We start from the raw sequence: 17,246 nt of genomic DNA, 5'->3' as shown, positions 1-17,246 counted from the left end.
GTTTATAGACATGTCACAGAGAGCAGTTGATCATTTAACATGATCTATGCCAAGAACAGTGTATCTTAGAGATTTGATTTATAGTATATTTTGAAAAATATATACACCACATTGTTTGATAATCATTTCAACAAAAAGAAGACTGGTGTTATCCTTTAAACACCAAATTAGAAATAAAGTTAAATATTCTGTCTGAGCAAAAATGCTGGTTTCTTCTAGGTTACAAATATGACAAGCCTGAAGGCAAATGATTTGCTCAATTCGCTGGTCATTGTATTCTCTTTAGAACAAGACTAGCTGTATTTCAATTGACCAGAGGCTTCCACAAACCCACTCATCACACAGTAGTTCTATCCGTTGAGATCTTTATCATGTATTTTGTCGCCTCATGACTTCATTCTGTGTTGTATTTCCACAAAACTAAATCAAATAGTTGGGAAAAAATAGCAAAGGTTTGGTTAAAGAAGGGGGAAACTTAGATTTGGGAAAGCAGTATGTATATCCCAATTTCTAAACTGAAAGGTTGGCTAGAAAAAAAAAAGTCTTTGGGACATCAGAGAAAAAGTGGGTTATAAGGAAAAGCATAGCTCTCACAGATGTGCGGTCTAGATGCACTAATTATTTTGAGGTATATAAAGAATAACTCTCACAGATGAGTAAGAAAAATAGACTACCTATTTGCTGACCCACATAATCCATTATGCAGATGAAAGCAATACAACTGTCTACTGCCTTTGTGTGTATAAACCTTTTATACGATACGGGTACTGGTATGTATTGAAGTCACCATCCCAATGGGGGAAAAAATCAGTTGGAATAAGGCAATATGAGTTCCAGCATGGCTTATTGAGGAAAATGTGTTAATATGACACGGTGTCAAGTAAAACAAGTAATTATGTGTCAAAGTCCACTACACCTGGAGTTGATATTTGTATGGGTGAATGTCTTGATGACATTTCTATCATGTTACTGAGATGGAAGTGGAAAAATACAGATAGTCAAGAAGCAATACAATTTATATAAAGGTGCCAACAAAATGTCGAACTGCAGACATAAGTTTTGGGAACATGTGGCGCCTGAGATGACAGGCAAATACAAAGAAGATTAAGTCACTTGATTATTTATGAGCAAATTACTAAAAAGCTACTGGAGCTCAGCCTGTTTCCCATCACGGCCAGACTCGTGCATGACCGAGCCAGGTGCTCAAATCATACTGAAAACATGCAAGTGCAACAGACAATTTCCATGAATTGGAGTAAAGACGAACACAAAATGTATATCAACTGTTGAAAGACTGTTGTATGATTGTATCTTTGCATTACTTTTATCGCTACCGTGTAGGAGTATATTCATTAAACTCTGTTATTGTTTTTAGTTATAGCTATTATGAGATAAAAACAAGCATGTAAAAGTAATGGTCTAGGTTTGATATCAGATGATCAATCACTAAACAAAGCAATCTCAATGAGTACATTCGTCTATTTGATATGCATTTCTCAGTTTTCAAAAGCAAAAAAAAACAACTAAAATAATACAATATAATAAAAAATAAAGAATGTAGGAAGCATGGCTGGATATAGGCTAAAATATTTTTTGTTTTGTTGGCAGGGCTTCTACATAGAGACCCAGTAATAGAGCTGTGTTTATGCCAGTGGCTGGAAATCTAATGCAAATGTGACGCAAAAGAGGGCAACTTAACGAAGGGTTGGAAAAAGAAAAGGATAGCAACTCCACTTCTGGGTTTGTGGCTTCTTGGCAGCTGCCAACACTGAGACAAATACAGTAATTCACCCACATTTTAGTCTTTTAATTCATGGTGTCTATAACAGATCGTTGTAGTACACACAAGCAGGACGAAGGAAATTAACACAGACATTTAATGCAAGAAACTGAAAGATGGATAAAAAAAAAGTAGCCAGACTCGTCAACCAAGAAACTGGTTTGTTCACTATTCATTTAATAAATGATCATAATGATCACTGTTTTCTAACTGTGCAAGTGTATCAATGTTTTTAAAAGCGGATTACCTAAAGGTTTGATGACTGTGAATTAACAAGTATGGCTATTTAAAAAGTACAGTATATGCTGTAACTCATGACACACACGTCACTACGTGCAAATTAATTGATTTTGAAGGGATTCATTGAGGTATCGAAATATACAGTATTATACAGTCACCATTTACTTTTCATTGTACACGGGTTGTTTCACATTCAGAGGTAAATATTGGCCTTATGTTGGATTTTCTATTCTATTATTTTTATTTCTTTACTGGGGGGGGGGGGGGGGGGGGTATTTGAGACTATGTCAGTGACTTGTCTCATCAAAAGACAAGCCCTCCATCCGTCAGGGCTTAAGTAGTTTTCCAACAGTACATTGACCTTGAGTGCATGTTATCGATTTCCTGTGGTGTCACACTGAGAGGGGTCGTTACCACACGGCCCCCACTGTGGGCTGTGATCAGGAACAAATTCGTGAAATCCCGATGCGATGCTGATGGATTGCCAGTCTTTGCAAACCATCAATCCTCACCTATCGTAACTGGGGTGTCACCTGCACTGAATTTATCATCATACCAGCATGCATTGTGTAAAATAAACTTTTATACAAATGCATGCTGGATGATGACCTCATGGCCAGTTGGTGTTTTACCTTCAACAACACAATCTTGACAACCGATAGAATTCAATTTAGATTGCGATAAGATGGGATATGGCAAGATGATATTTGATCAATAAACGGTTACCCAGAGTATATGAAAGTCTTCCAATATAACAGTCAACTGCACCATTTTTGTGGTTCAATGAAATAGTACAGTGCAGGTACAATTGTATAAATTGGAAAGGGGTTGCAGTTCTACATTTGGAGATTGATTGTCAATGTGCAGGTCATGATTGCTCAAATTTTGGTAGCATTATCCACCTCACTTGTGTTAATGTTTTTTGGAATATGGGAGAAAACACACAAAAGCCTAGGGAGAACATGCAAACTCCACACACACACAAGAGGACCGATCTGGGATCGAACCCAAGACCTCAGAACCATGTGGGCAATCTGCTCAGCACATTGGGAGTGGAACATTTTTCTTTCTTTGTATGCCCTATCTGATGTAGCAGTCATTTATTTATCACTAAAATACCAGACAGAGATCATCACAAAGATGCCAACTTGTCAAACAGGTGGATGAATAATGGCGCTGCAATCATCATCAAAAGCGTATATTACAAGATTGCACTACAGTATATTTAAACATGTCTGCATTTCCATAATTGACAAGGAATGTTTTCAATGATTATTTGAACTACAGATGAAACTCATCAGTATATTGGACACGAGGGTGTGAGGTTTGGGTCTATAAAAATACTAGGATATCAGCACTTTGAGAGATTATGCATATGTGATGGCAAAAAGAAATATCTTTGCCATGAATGAAACACAATTTTAATGGTCCAAGATTGTCCTCATAAATAGAATGATACCGACATGTTCATACTTTCCTTCATATTTGTGGTTTTGTGATGGCCTAGCGTTTACATAAATGAATGCATGGGATTGGAGACTCTGCAGTGGTTTTTCCTCTTTCCACTTGTGGTGTCGTCTCTGCGGACTATTATAAGAACCAGTACAAAGTATTACGCATTAATAAAGTGACAAGGCCTTACTCATGTCCTCCACTCAAGGAACATTTGTGTTTCTCAAGCATATCGGTCTTGGAGCATTGATATAGGTTATAAATTTAGAAATACTTTCTTGTTTAAACAGAAAAGTAATGGGTCTCTTAAAATATTAGAAGCCACTGATGGTGTTGTATTTCACTCGTCATATTTTGGAGGCGGAAATGTGGCTTCAGTTTCCATTCAGTGAGTAAACGTGCGTAGAAATGTTTATCTGCATGCAATATTTTGGTGAGTCCAGACAGTAGTCTGTCTTCTGACTGAAGTTAGCAAAAAGATAATTGAGTTCACCTGTCCCCCTAAGCAAAAAGACAATTCTGATAATGACTGTTTTGGAAACCAAACGTAGAACCGCTGAAGGCACCATCATCTTAATTTAAAGCATATATGTTTTTGTTTGTCTGATGTCTTCATCTCTGCAAATGGTTGGCCCTTTAAACTCGACTAGCTCTCAGTTTGACATTTGCAGCCATGGTCTCCAGCCACACTTACGACCCAGCTTGGGCACATTGCAGTGTGTGGTTTAAACGGAAATAGCCTGTTAATGTGCACTCAGTGGATGGCGAAAAACTTTCCTCAAGGGACGAAGGGGCCTGGGGTTTTCCTAATTTACTGCTATTGCTGTGATGTTCTCCATTTTTCCACAAAATTAATTATTAAATATGTTCACAATTCATATTATTGTATCTGCCCCAATGCTTTTTGGTCAATCTAAGAATTGTCTTACATTTTTGATATCTTAGCTAGTATTCATATCAGTCACCATCTTAATTGCATTTCATAGGCCCTTACCTCAACTGAAGGTATATAACTTTCTGATCCATTCAAATTATTCAATTAATCTATGGTCACAGATAGTGTCATGGTTCTTTCGCCTGACTTTGTACGAACAGCGTGGGATTGATTCCCACCGAGTGGTGGCTCCATTGTGAGTGTGAATGAATGTCTGTCTCTATGTGTCCCCTTAAACTGACTGGCAAACAGTTTATGTGAGGGTCTGGCTTTCACTTGAGGTTGGCTGGGATTGACTCCAGCACCCCACATCCCTGACTTGGGTAAGCAGTGTTTAAAATCGATAAATAAATACATATGAGTAATCCTATGCTATTCCTTTGTCATGGCAGCAGAAAAGGAACCACAGGTCTGGTTGCATCCATTGGTGTATTGGTTCTTAAGTGAGACTATTTTTAAAGTGTTTGATGATGGGAACTGGCTCTGCCCCAAGATTCATAATGTACAATCCAGACATAGGATAATACTATGTTGATCTGGTGTCATATTAGGAAAAGATGGAGCTACAAATATTTCCTGCTTTTAAAATACAGTACGTCAGGCTGTCTTGTTTCCGTTCACACCTCATATAAACTAGGACCTGGTTTTTACGCACAATTGATTTTAATGTCTATATTTCCTAGACCAGGGTCATTTTAACCACCTACAAGTCTTGAAAATTGTTTTATAATATCCAGTATATTGAATATTTTAGCTGATGAGGCCAGGTAGGTAATGGACCGAATTACAAGCATGAAATTGATCAACCTCCAAACATTGCAAATACTACTTAATCTTAGGGAGGTTTAAATGGAGTGGCAGACTACCAACGACTCGGATAATGGGACACTAAAGAAACCGTTTGGAAAAATGATTTGGCCAAATTTCATACATATTGGAATAAATGGAAGTTACTGTGAATCAAGAAAGGGTCAATTGATTCAGTAAATAAATAAAAAAATAAAACTACATATAATCAGCAATCAGAACAAAGGAGTTAATTTGTTTTTTGAATGAGTCTTACATGAGGCAAACAAAAAGTCTAACTGCTCGACAGAACACATCAAAGTAAATGTGTGCTTGTTCTTTCCTTAATAAACTGATCTTTTCCCCTGCTTAACTAAAGTAGACATGTCATTTGACATTTAATGAACATAAAACACCAGAATTGTACACCAAGGCCCAAGCTACACTGAATCCTAACAAATACCGAAAAATGTACTGACTGAACACGGTCAATTCTCAACTCGGGTGAACAAGGATAACTTGAAATCTAGTGGCGAGTGTAATTTTTTTTTTAATGACTCATGACTTTGCTGACATCATATACTGAGTGTTTCTTGCCACTGTACAGATTATTGTTGAAGTGTAGGTACTAGTGAGTGAAGGATCTGCGCCTGTGGGAGGAAACAAATTTGCAATGGGAGGCAGAAGTGTCCAAATATGACCCCCTCAGCAGAACCCTCTCTAAAGAATATCTAATTGACTGGCTGGTGTTTCCCTGCTTCAGTCTACCTTCGTTCCCTGTAAATGGCAATCCGATGGACTGTGTGAACTCACCCTAAATCAAGACCAATTTACCTTTAGTGAGAATGTGCTTAATGGTCAAGTAATGTGTATGTTTGTGTTTGGATTTAAGAGTTTATGCATGAATGTAGGGGATATGACTGCTGAGATGTAAAATAAATTCATTCATTAATGCTCTGACAGACAGTAGAATATTCTTCCTGTCTGGTTTTATTCAGAAGCCTTCTCTTCAGTTGCCATTAAACATGTACAATATTGTGTTTTTTGAGAATATATACTTAAAAAAGTCCCTTCTGGTTCATACAATTCAATCATTCTTCTGACTAATACAACTAATTAAGATATAGTGACTGACTTTTAGGAACTGCAGAATTTTATTCGAAGACAGTTAATCTTTTTTATCATAATGATCATAAATTCACTGAGCAACATTCCTCCTTAACATGTTTATCATGCATGTGTTCTGGAAAAACAATTAAGTCATACTACAAGCTGCTAGTAGTACATTTTGTAAAAAACAATCATAACCACAACATTAAATGTAGATGACTGACTCACTTCTTCTATCTTTGTACAATCCTTATGTCATAAATTACGTCATTCTCAGAGAATCTCTTAACAACCAAGGATGGAAGACTAGAATTCTGTGTTTGACTTTAAATAGTCAAGGCAGAATCACTATACTTTAATATGTGTGCCCCCATTGGAAGTGAAAAGCTAAAGGCCCATTGAACATACCCTGAATGTCAGACTTGCTTGAATGTTTGAACGTAAAGGATAGTGCTCTAAATGTCATCTATGGAGTGTATTAGAAAACAAGCGGTTGACTCCATGGAGCGGCATAATGCCACAGGAAAAAATGGCCAAGTCATCCATCACTACATTTTTTAAACCCTTCTGCAAGGGGATGAGAGGTTAATGACTGCTTTTCTCTGTCTAGTGATGGTGCTCTGAGGTGAAAGCAGACTTTCTCTTCAACCACACATCTGTCTCTGTATGATTTTGTGTACTAAATAGAACCTGGCTAAATTCAAACACGTTGATGGTGGATAAAGTTTTGTATAATGTGGTTTTAACTAAAGTGTTCTGTTGCAGTACAGTCTCTTTCCTCAGAGGCTACTGTGTGAGGCCAGGGAGGGGGAAGAGAAACATGAGACTTATGTTCGTCTGACGTATGCTGCTCTCAGTTTCATGTTAATGGAAAAGGAGATGTATAAGAATCTGACAGATATATACAGCTCTTTTTATATCTTCTGCTTGGCAGACAGTGTTTTAATAGCATTGCAGTCTACAGCAATAAAAAAAATGTTGAGCATACTGCATACAATACAGTAAGTAACATTTTCACGAGATGCACTACTCTAATATATGGAGTTGTGCATGAAATAAGATTGATAAATGGGCACATCTCGTAAAAATAAATTAAAATCGCAAAACCATGTCCATTAAGTGAATACATCTACTGTAAAACTGAGAATTTGTAACTAATCTCACCAGACAGAAATAATGGCAATGTGCAGCCATTTTTTAACATATCTTCCCACTAAAAACTTACACAGAGACATCTGTCATGGAAATGTAATCACAATGCTTTACCTAAACTCTGTAAGAAAAAGACTCAGGTCCTTCTTGTAAGCTTTCCCAAACAAGGAGGGGGCATTTCATAGTGCAGTCTTTTGTCCATCCAATGTGACGTTCGCATCATTCCCACATGTTTCAGATGCCTCCCTCTTCCTTGTAGCTTCAATTCTGTGACTGTTTACTTTCTAAGGGATTTTTCCCCCTGCCTTCTGTTCTCAGACTCCCTACCCACTGCTCTGTAGGAGAGAAATTGAGACTGTAATAATTTCACAACTATGTGAATGTCCTCATTCACTTTGTGTTTTGGGTTGTTAGCATTCAGCATGGTGAAGTCACTATTGTAATACCATGGAAGGAAAATTGCATTTGTTTAATAACTGTAGTTGCATTTTTGAAATCTTCTCTTATGGAGGTATAAAAAGAGGTGAATTGATTTTAATTAAGGGCATGTCAAATATTTTCACCGTGATGGTGAAGGATGCCTAATGTGTAGGAGGCCTACACTGTCCATTTTAGGGGACATGCTCCTGTCAGAATCAGGTATCAGATTAGTGGTGGCAATTGCATTGGCTCAAGTGACTGAGGTAAACAAGTTAGCGAGTGACCTCAAGTGTCCTGAGTATATAAAATGAACAGAGTTGGCATGGTACTCAACCTGAATAACTGTAATAGGAATCATCCAAAGCTATTCTAAGATGAAAATGGAATTTCCAGGATATATTTCTTAAAGTGAATGTGTTAAGTTGAAAAGGTATCACAAGTCTATATTCCTATATCTGAAATCTAAACAAGTGTATAATCTCATGTTACTGACTTCCAGCTATGTATAGTTTAAAGTAATTGACTTTTAAATGATCTCTGGTGTAGAAATCTCTGATGTGAACATGTAGTGTACACAATTATTAAAAAAGATCAAACTAAAGTTATGTTAACAGCAATGATAGAAATTTAGTCCATCTGTTATGGCCTCCGAATTCATATGCTTATCACTACCGGACATCTCTTCTCATCACTCGAACCCTATAGCTCAGCCTCATCAGCCGACCAATCCCTAAAACAACAGAAGGGGAGATAAAACAGGATTGTGCAAACCGCAACAGCCCTCTTCCTCCTAAGCACAAACACCATTGGCCACCACTTCCCTTTGCATGGATGGCAGCAGGATTTCATCCAGGAAAGGATGAGTATTCGCTTAGCTAATCTTACTTCTGTGGTCTTGGTGGGATTAGCCTGACTATGTGGCTAAAACCACTATGAGACTGCCATACAAAAAGCTGATATTAATGAAATATGTACCGGCAACTTGGAGCACTAAAAATCTGGATTGCAAATTAAATGGAATTAGATGCGCAATTGACAGTGTGTTTTGTTTTTAAATCTGTACTATACTTTGATACTGCTTAAAGTAGGATCTAGTGTTCTTTATGTGTTATCGAGTGGGTAATTTGTCATGTTCTAAGAACCAAATTAGACTCTGTGTACTCGGTACAGTTCAATCCCATCAAACATAACGGCCCAGATCATGTCATCTAAGTCTGACACTCCTCAGAGACGCCAACAGCTTCGTCTACCATGCCCGGACTAGGTTCACAATCCTCAAGCAAAGCCAAATTTGTGTAACAAGATCTGGACCTTGAGATGCATGCCTGCCACAACAAATTGGCCTCATGTGGAGAATGAGAAACAAGGAGAGGTAGGGGGGGGGATGCTGAAAAGTGAGGGTAGATGCGATCTAGCACAGGGAGGTAATCTCAAAGCCTCCATGGCCTGGAGGGACTCTGCCCCCCGATGCTTAGCATTTGGCTCAGGCCCAAATTGTGAAGACAAACATGGTGTCTCCTTCAATTAGATACACTTCTTTCTGGGTGGATTACACATGCTGCTCGGCCGAGCAGGAAACCTACAAGGTGCTAACTCATATCTGGATAACGATAATGTCTTCTCTTGCGAATGTTAATGGATATGCTATTTTCAAGTCTGCAAGATTTGACAATTTTTGGATTAAAGTGGCTAGGAGTTGTGAATCATACTGCAGTACCATGTCACTTGTATATTTAACAGTTCAGTTTTTGAGCTTCATATTTCAGATTGGAACTCAGCTGGGTTTTACAAGAATTATCTTCCATGTTCTTGTAAAGATGTCCTTTAGTCTAGGGTCTGAATCTTATGTGTGACTTCTGTATAATTTGCACCATTCCCAGACACTTAAATCATTATCTTTTCATACAACATCACTTCCAAGCAGACAAAACCATAATCTAATTGCACTTATTTAGTTTTTGTACCAACATTTTTTCAATAATTCTTTTGCCAATATTGTTAATGGGTCAATGATGTTCACTTGTCCTTGGGTAAGACATAACCTCAAAGTTTGTCCCAGGTGGTATGGCAGCACATTGCATGGCAGCTACACTGTATGATGTGTATGATTGTGTGGTTGAATGTAAAACAATATAAAGTACTTTGAAGACCTTAAGTTTGGAAATAAAAGTATTAATAGTATTAATAGGACAATAGTTTAAAATATTGTATTTAACAACCCTGCCCAGATCAGTCCCTCCTGAACAATTGCAATATGAGCTTATTGAGCATAATCCCAAATCCACAAAATAAAGGGTTAAAGCAACAACATCCTGTTTTGGCAGCAGTCCCATTGTAGAGCATGCCTCTGCAAGTACAATTGCAGATGCTGAGTACAAACACATACAACCTCTACATGTGCAGTGACAATAGATCATGAGCAAAAACACAAGACACCTTCATTGTTTTGGCTTCCATTTTGCTAAAAAATTACAACAAATTATCAAGTCAAAAGAGAGTAAAGGCTGTAAAAAAGAGATACTTACTAGGTAAAAATCATGTATCTTGGTGTATAAATTAGATCTTTTTAAAATGTAACACTTCATTAAAACATTAGAATCCGCGATCAACGTTACAGATGATAAAACTACGAGAGGACACAATTTAATTACAGTGTATTAGGACTACACTGTGCAGCAGACCACAAAGCCAAAGTGCAGTTCCCAGTAGCAGACAGAAAGGCAGTTCCCTGTGCAACAATGTAACTGAAAATTATAAAGCACCACTAAAGTTTGAATGATTTACACTGAGATCCTATTTTACTTCTATGATATACTGAATGTTAAACACATTGCCTCCCCCTACAATCCACAAGTAGTAGTTTCCTGGTGAAATTACTACCCTGACTGTGCCACTTGCCTTGCTCACCTTCTTCCACAGGTGTGTTGCCTGTCAGGTTTATTCTTTGTTCTGATCCCCCATTATGTGGTGACTGTTCCTGGAAAGGTACGCCTTATGCTTCCAGTAAAGGGTCATGGAAGGGGCGTAAAACTGCCATCCATCTACACTTGTCATGACACTCCACAAAACTGTTGTCATGTATAAATACACAGCCAATAAATGTTTTTAGTCTTTACCACGCACCTAAGGAAGGATATGATCATAAGTTGAAACTATCTTGTGGGGACTTGTCCCAAATGTTTTTTTCTTTATCATTGTCCTTATTTGTTGTTCTTGCAATTTATATTCCAAAAATATGCGTAGTGTTTAGCTGTTCATGTTTGTTCCCTAATTGCATGACTTTATATGACTTAATATTAGGGAATTAAGGAATTCAAGATGACGGTAACCCTAGAGAGAGATCGTTGTTGCGCTTCTCTGACTCAGTGCCCAGTGTGCAATAAGACAAAAGTAAATCGCACAGCAGAGGGATAAGCTCTCAGACCCTCCATACACTCCTCTTCACTCTAATTGACAAGTGTAATTTGATGGCACTGGTAACGGAGTTAGAATGCAATTAGCGTCATGGCCCATCGGCACAAAAAGTGCAGCAAGCCCACCTGTGGGTTACTTTTTAATTTGGTTAAGTGCATAGTGCTTAGCGCAGGACTCTGCCTTTGATATACTCAGTAGATGGTAAATCCTGTTAGCCCTAACTCCACAAACTATCCTACTGACTGATATCCATCCAATCCACTGGTTAGAGGCTCACCAGACCCTACAACAAATTATTAGTTTGTCATCTGTTTGTTGAACAGAGGGGAAATCAAACAAACATGAACAAAACAAAAACACAATTGAATGGTGATAAAGACAGAACAGAAAAGTAGATGATCAAGAGGACAAGGAATGGCAGGGAAGATTCAGTGAAGGGGGAGGGCGTTTAATTAAAGCAACTGATCCGTGCTGTTTGCCGAAGGACTAATTGTCTTTCCCCTGATGAGGCTGTTTCCTCCAAATTACACTGCAAACGGTAAATCCTTGTTGGCTTTTTAGGACAATTGCACATACTTCAATAAGTGAAGGAATGATGATCAAAACCAGTTTCGGGTCAAAAAAAGTAGAAGTGTAGAGTGTTTTTGTTCTATTGTTTGTGGCTTCCTTTGTTCTAATTAGGCCATTGTTGTTGATCTAGTCAAAACCCATAATGTCCCCTTTTCCCCCTGGGCAGTGTGTTTAACATGTTGTCCCCAGGGTTGCTACTTGACCGCAGATGACCTTTGACCCTCTCATTAAACTACCTTTCCTGCCCATGCTTCTCTCTAAGATAAATTAATACTTGGCTACTTTTAAATGCAATGCGGTGTGGCTCTGCATCAAATTTATCTAAATGATGACATTAAACAAAAATAGTCCAGTTTCTCTGTATCTCAATATTCCCGTTTAACCTCTGAAATTTTGTTTTGAGATAAATGGTGAGGAGATTACACTGATTGAACCTTGTTTTACTTAAACAAATACACACAAACAATTCACCAGCGTAATCAAATAATCAATATCATGGAGGATGACTGAACTTTGTTTGTTTGCGTAGCTTATTCAAATATAAGCCTAACTCACTGATACAACTTTTGAAATGAAAACTGTAATCATTAAACAATGCAGACAAATAGATTCTTCCCTCTGTTTTCTTATCAAGCGATTGATCCAGTATCAGAGCTTGCTTTCTCACATGCAAGCACATCTACTCTCTTGAAAAGTTACAAACACCTGATTAGTTGATTATGAACAGTCATTCCCCCTCTGCACAAACAAAATTCAAAAATGTGAGCCCTCCTAAAGCAAAAACAAGTGGAAAGCTACAAACCAAATGACATCTCCCACCACATGGGACAATGACATACTAACCTCAACTAGACGTGTGAATCGGCTGAAAATGGAGGGAGGGGGTCAGTATATTCGCTCTTTGTATTCATGCTAGAATAACATCACTAATCACATTCTTAAAATAAACAAACTTTTACTTATGTCTTACTCTGACTGCAACACTGTACCACAACGTGCTTGGTGATTTTTATTGCGGCAATGTTTTACATGAGGTTTTATATTGAAGAATAAAATGCATATTGAGGTAAAAGCTCCTATGTCTTTTGTATTTATTGCTCTTATAGGTTAAGATAATATTCCAAATCAATCAAGTTTTAGGGCGCTATTCAAGCAACCTAAAGTGCACGGCCTATATAAATAGATGTGGCTTTTTATTTTTTTTATACATCAATAATGGACCCATTTATACTTTAGACGAAGGGCACACTCAGCCTGGGATGGTTCTATTGTGCTGTGTTATTGCCTCCTATACTCAAACTGAGCAGCACTCAATTTCTTCAAAATATAACACTACATAATGACAAGTTCTCTAAGTTTCTGTCATTCTTGTCCGCATACTGTTTTGTTATTAGCATGACGAGTGGTGCTTTGGTGCACAGATGTGCATTTGCTATTTAAAAAGTGAGTGTTAGTCAGAAATATAACAACAAGGCTCAACAGAAACCATGGACGTCACCTGCACTGCACCTCCTGTGCGGTTAAAAATCCAACCCTAAATCATAAAATCTAATTATATCAGATGCAACATTTTTTAATGCATCCATCCTCCTCCCTGGTAGTCTGTAGCTGTCATTTGTCAGCAGGTTTGTGCACAGACTTGTGAGACTACCTGTCATCCTTGTAATATTTCCAGCCTGGAATAATGCCTCTAATAGCCAGTTGCGGTTTGAATAGGACGCAACAGGAAACACACAGCTGTCATCTAAAACTCTCTACCAGCCGGGGTTCTTAGTGATGACAAAAGAGTTCAATGTATGCTGTAATTATTTTTTGATTTATAGTTTTTGTTTTATATTGGTTTGGAAGAGGTTGGCGGTAGGGCAAAAACAAGCTCCTCTCTCAACAAACTATTCTGCTCTTTCTTGCTAAAGTTGATGATCTTTATTTAAAGTTTATCAACTCTAAGCATATTTTAATTCTCCTCTTTTGGGGTTGCAGAGGAGAAGTCCATTCATTCATTTTCTGAACCACTTAGCCTCACAAGGGCTGCTGGGGTGCTGGAGCCTATCCCAAATAGGGTACACCCTGATTCAGTTATTTGTTACAGAAAACAAACATTTTCTAATGCCTGCCGACAATCCTTTTACATTAACGTGAGAGTTTGCAAATGAGTGACTGACAATTCCTATAATAATCTAGTTAAGTTTGTTATGAAGAGTGGAGGAGAACAACAATATAGAAAGTTTTGTCTTGTATAGAAACAATGTTACCTTTTGTCTTGGTGAGGAGGTGTATTGGTCTGGATTGGATTGAGCTGGTGCTCTAATTGCCAACTGGAATGCCAGACTTGTCCAAGGATGTTCTCCGACTACTGGGTCTCATTGTCCATGAGAACTCTGACGCCATAGCTCTGCAGGCACAGATCACAATTTGGATGATGAGCATTTATTAGTCAATTTAATTGTAAATGCATTGGAAAACATGTGATGTGTGGTAAAATAATGTGATTCCCAAAATGAGTGCATGCAGAAGGCATTGTGACTTTTCAGATTCAAATGAGTACGAAAACACAAAAGCAGGGGTTAGGAATCCGAAGCTTGTGAGTCATATTTGACGGAAAATATAAAAATGTAACATCTTTCTCAAAGTTTATCATAAGACGATAACATTATCAAACAATGTTTGAGATAAGGTGGGGGGGAGGGGTGGTTAACGTGTCGGCCTCACAGTTCTGGGGTCGAGGGTTTGATCCCAAGTTAGCCTTCACTGTGTAGAATTTGCCTATTCTACCTGTGCTTGGGTCGGTTGTCTCCGGGTACTCCATTTTCACCCCATACCCCAAAAACATCCAGGGGAGGCTGGTTGAACACTCTAAATTGCCACTCGGTATGAGTGTGAGCATGAATGGTTGGCTGTCTCCTTGTGCCCTGCGGCCATTGCCTGACCCCCAATTTAGGGTGCCCCCCAACCCTTGTGTGGATAAGTGATTCAGAAAAGAATGAATGGATGAATGTTTCAGATCACACATTAATTAATGAACATGTTATACGTATTGTATATTTAAATTCAAGTAATCTGTTGCGATCCGGCAGTGCATATCAACACACTGGCTATGTCACAGAAGCTTGGACACTCATTGTGCTACAGGAAATTCTCTCACCATACAAACTGTAGGTTTGTATGCTTTAGATTTAGCCATTGATGTCACAGTATTTAACCATACAACATCCGTTTGCTTTACATTGAAGCCATTACAAACACAACATAGAATGGGCTAAGGTCTGTGGGACTCGCATGACACTCCAAGCGAAATGAACCTTCAAGAACTTAAAGAAACATTTTAAGTATCTTTGTTTTGACACTTTTGCTTCAGACTAACAAACTGAATTATACAATCCTTTTCATCCTTGAGGTCAATAGTTTTCCTGACATCAGCGATTCAGCAGCTGATTTTTGCACTCATAGACTGATATAGATTCACTCTCCAGTATGACTTTGTCTCCAAAAAATTGTTTAAAGGTAAGAATCCATGCAATACTCCCATTACTGCCAGTGGTGCAGGTGTGTGGAAGTAGATATTGTAAATTTGGCCACTCTGAAAGAACTACAGTACTGTCCTCTTGACTGTATATGGAAAATGTGTCTGCAAAAAAAGCCAGATTTTTTTCTAAATCTTTGCAGCTCAATATGGCTAACTTAAATGCTACACGTATGCCATGTGAAACACTCACCAAAAAACTAAGCAAGACTGCATTGACTCGTTGAGATTGCAGAGATTAGCTAACAGTTAGCTACAGATAAGCAGTACATACTTGATTGCTCAGTAGAGTCGACACAGTGGGGCTGTTGAATTCCCTTCTTACCTCTTCTCATTCCATTAAGAATCTCTCACCACTTACAGAGATGTATTCAATTATCCTCAGTGTGATTAAATGTTTTCCAAACAAATTAATTAAAAACATCTTTGCTAATTGAGTCTGATTTTACTGCTCACTGTGGCGCACAATGTTTGACCTATAGGGAGGTTTAAAAGGGCCAAGCTCACACTCACAATCAGATGACATTTCACCATCTTAGCCATGTAACAATTGAAATGATATCATTAACAGGAAAAGATACAGACTGCAGAAGTGAAAGAGATGATGGCCTTTATAAAGCTAATTATAGTGGCAGCACAGGGATGGAAGCAATGAACATTTGCGGGTCAGGCTCCTCTGGTTAAGATAATTCCCTAACCCTGCTGTTTCGTCGTGGTGGTTACTCCTTGTGCCACTGGAACAAATATGGCATTAGATGTAATTACTTAAATCACCATCTTAGATTAAGTGTGATTAAGCAAAGATAATCACAATGATCTGAGAAGGAACAAAAAACTATCTACTCACCTTTCATCAGGGCAAAGGTTTACCTAATAAAAGTTTTACTTGTGCCACAATATAAGTCTAAAATGTCATTGCAAGTCCTGCAATTAGAAATGGATAGCATTTTTATGATAGAAACATGAAGCAGAGAGTTGATTAGACCTAAATGCTAAGACCTCTAAGCCTTTAAGGCAATAGTAACTTCATAATATAATGTAAATTATATTTTTGCAATGGTTCTGTGGATTGGAAAAATTAACTTTTACTCACACTAGTGTGCTGCATTAGGTCCGGTCCTAACCCTGTACACTCCCAGGATAATAAATGCAATAATTATGTGTTTGTGAAATAACTGTAAATCATTTAATGACCCTACAAGGCAAGAGTTATTTTTAAAAGGGGATTCATCAATATTCTCCAGGGGTACACTGAGAAAGGTCAGAAAATCTCTCATTAGGCCATGGGCATGCGCTTTTGCTTCCCAGAGTGAATATTTACGCAAGTGTGGATGCCATCAGCAGCAGATTTGCGTCATTTGCGTGGGGATTGGCGTATCTTTCAGCCAGTAAGAGGTGGAAGTTCTAAAGGATAAATGACATGCAGGTAACTAATAGGCCGTTGAATATTCTCATTCATCCATATCATTTCATTTTCAAAGCGTCAAATGAATCATAACTGGGCTTTTCTGGTGGTTTTGGAGGGGGGAAATCTCTTATCCAAGGCAGTCTCATCAATTCAAAACTGGCACTCAATTTTAAATCAACAAGATCCAATCAATGATGCATGGCATTCTGAAGTACATCAGGGGTTCTTAACTTTTTTTGTCTTTAGGGTCCAACTTTTCCTTTTCACAGTTGCAGTTGACCCTTTCAGACATACCCATAGAAAACCCACACAAGTCCGGAGAGAACATCCAAACCCCACAAAGTGAGGACCCAGTTGGGATGGAACCCTCAACCCCAGAACTGTTAGGCCGACGCCCCTAACTTCTTGACTAGCGTGCCGCCTGTAAGCTAAGCAGCGATTAATTAATTCAGAGAATAAA

The 17,246-nt window shown here is 38.2% G+C and overlaps 1 long non-coding RNA gene across 1 annotated transcript in view; it reads right to left on the bottom strand.

Annotated features, from left to right (window-relative positions):
* LOC144193915 (uncharacterized) overlaps positions 1 to 17,246 on the bottom strand; it is a 230,871-nt gene that overhangs the window by 21,815 nt on the left and 191,810 nt on the right. The window contains exon 10 of the long non-coding RNA XR_013325789.1: positions 14,111 to 14,250. This is a non-coding gene — a long non-coding RNA (uncharacterized LOC144193915). The remainder of the gene's footprint in view (positions 1 to 14,110; positions 14,251 to 17,246) is intronic.

Source organism: Stigmatopora nigra, chromosome 3 (genome assembly GCF_051989575.1).
Source record: "Stigmatopora nigra isolate UIUO_SnigA chromosome 3, RoL_Snig_1.1, whole genome shotgun sequence".
In the NCBI taxonomy this organism is placed as follows: Eukaryota; Metazoa; Chordata; class Actinopteri; order Syngnathiformes; family Syngnathidae; genus Stigmatopora; species Stigmatopora nigra.
The sequence above is the reverse complement of the archived record's forward strand: the minus strand, read 5'-3'. Positions and strand labels throughout refer to the sequence as shown.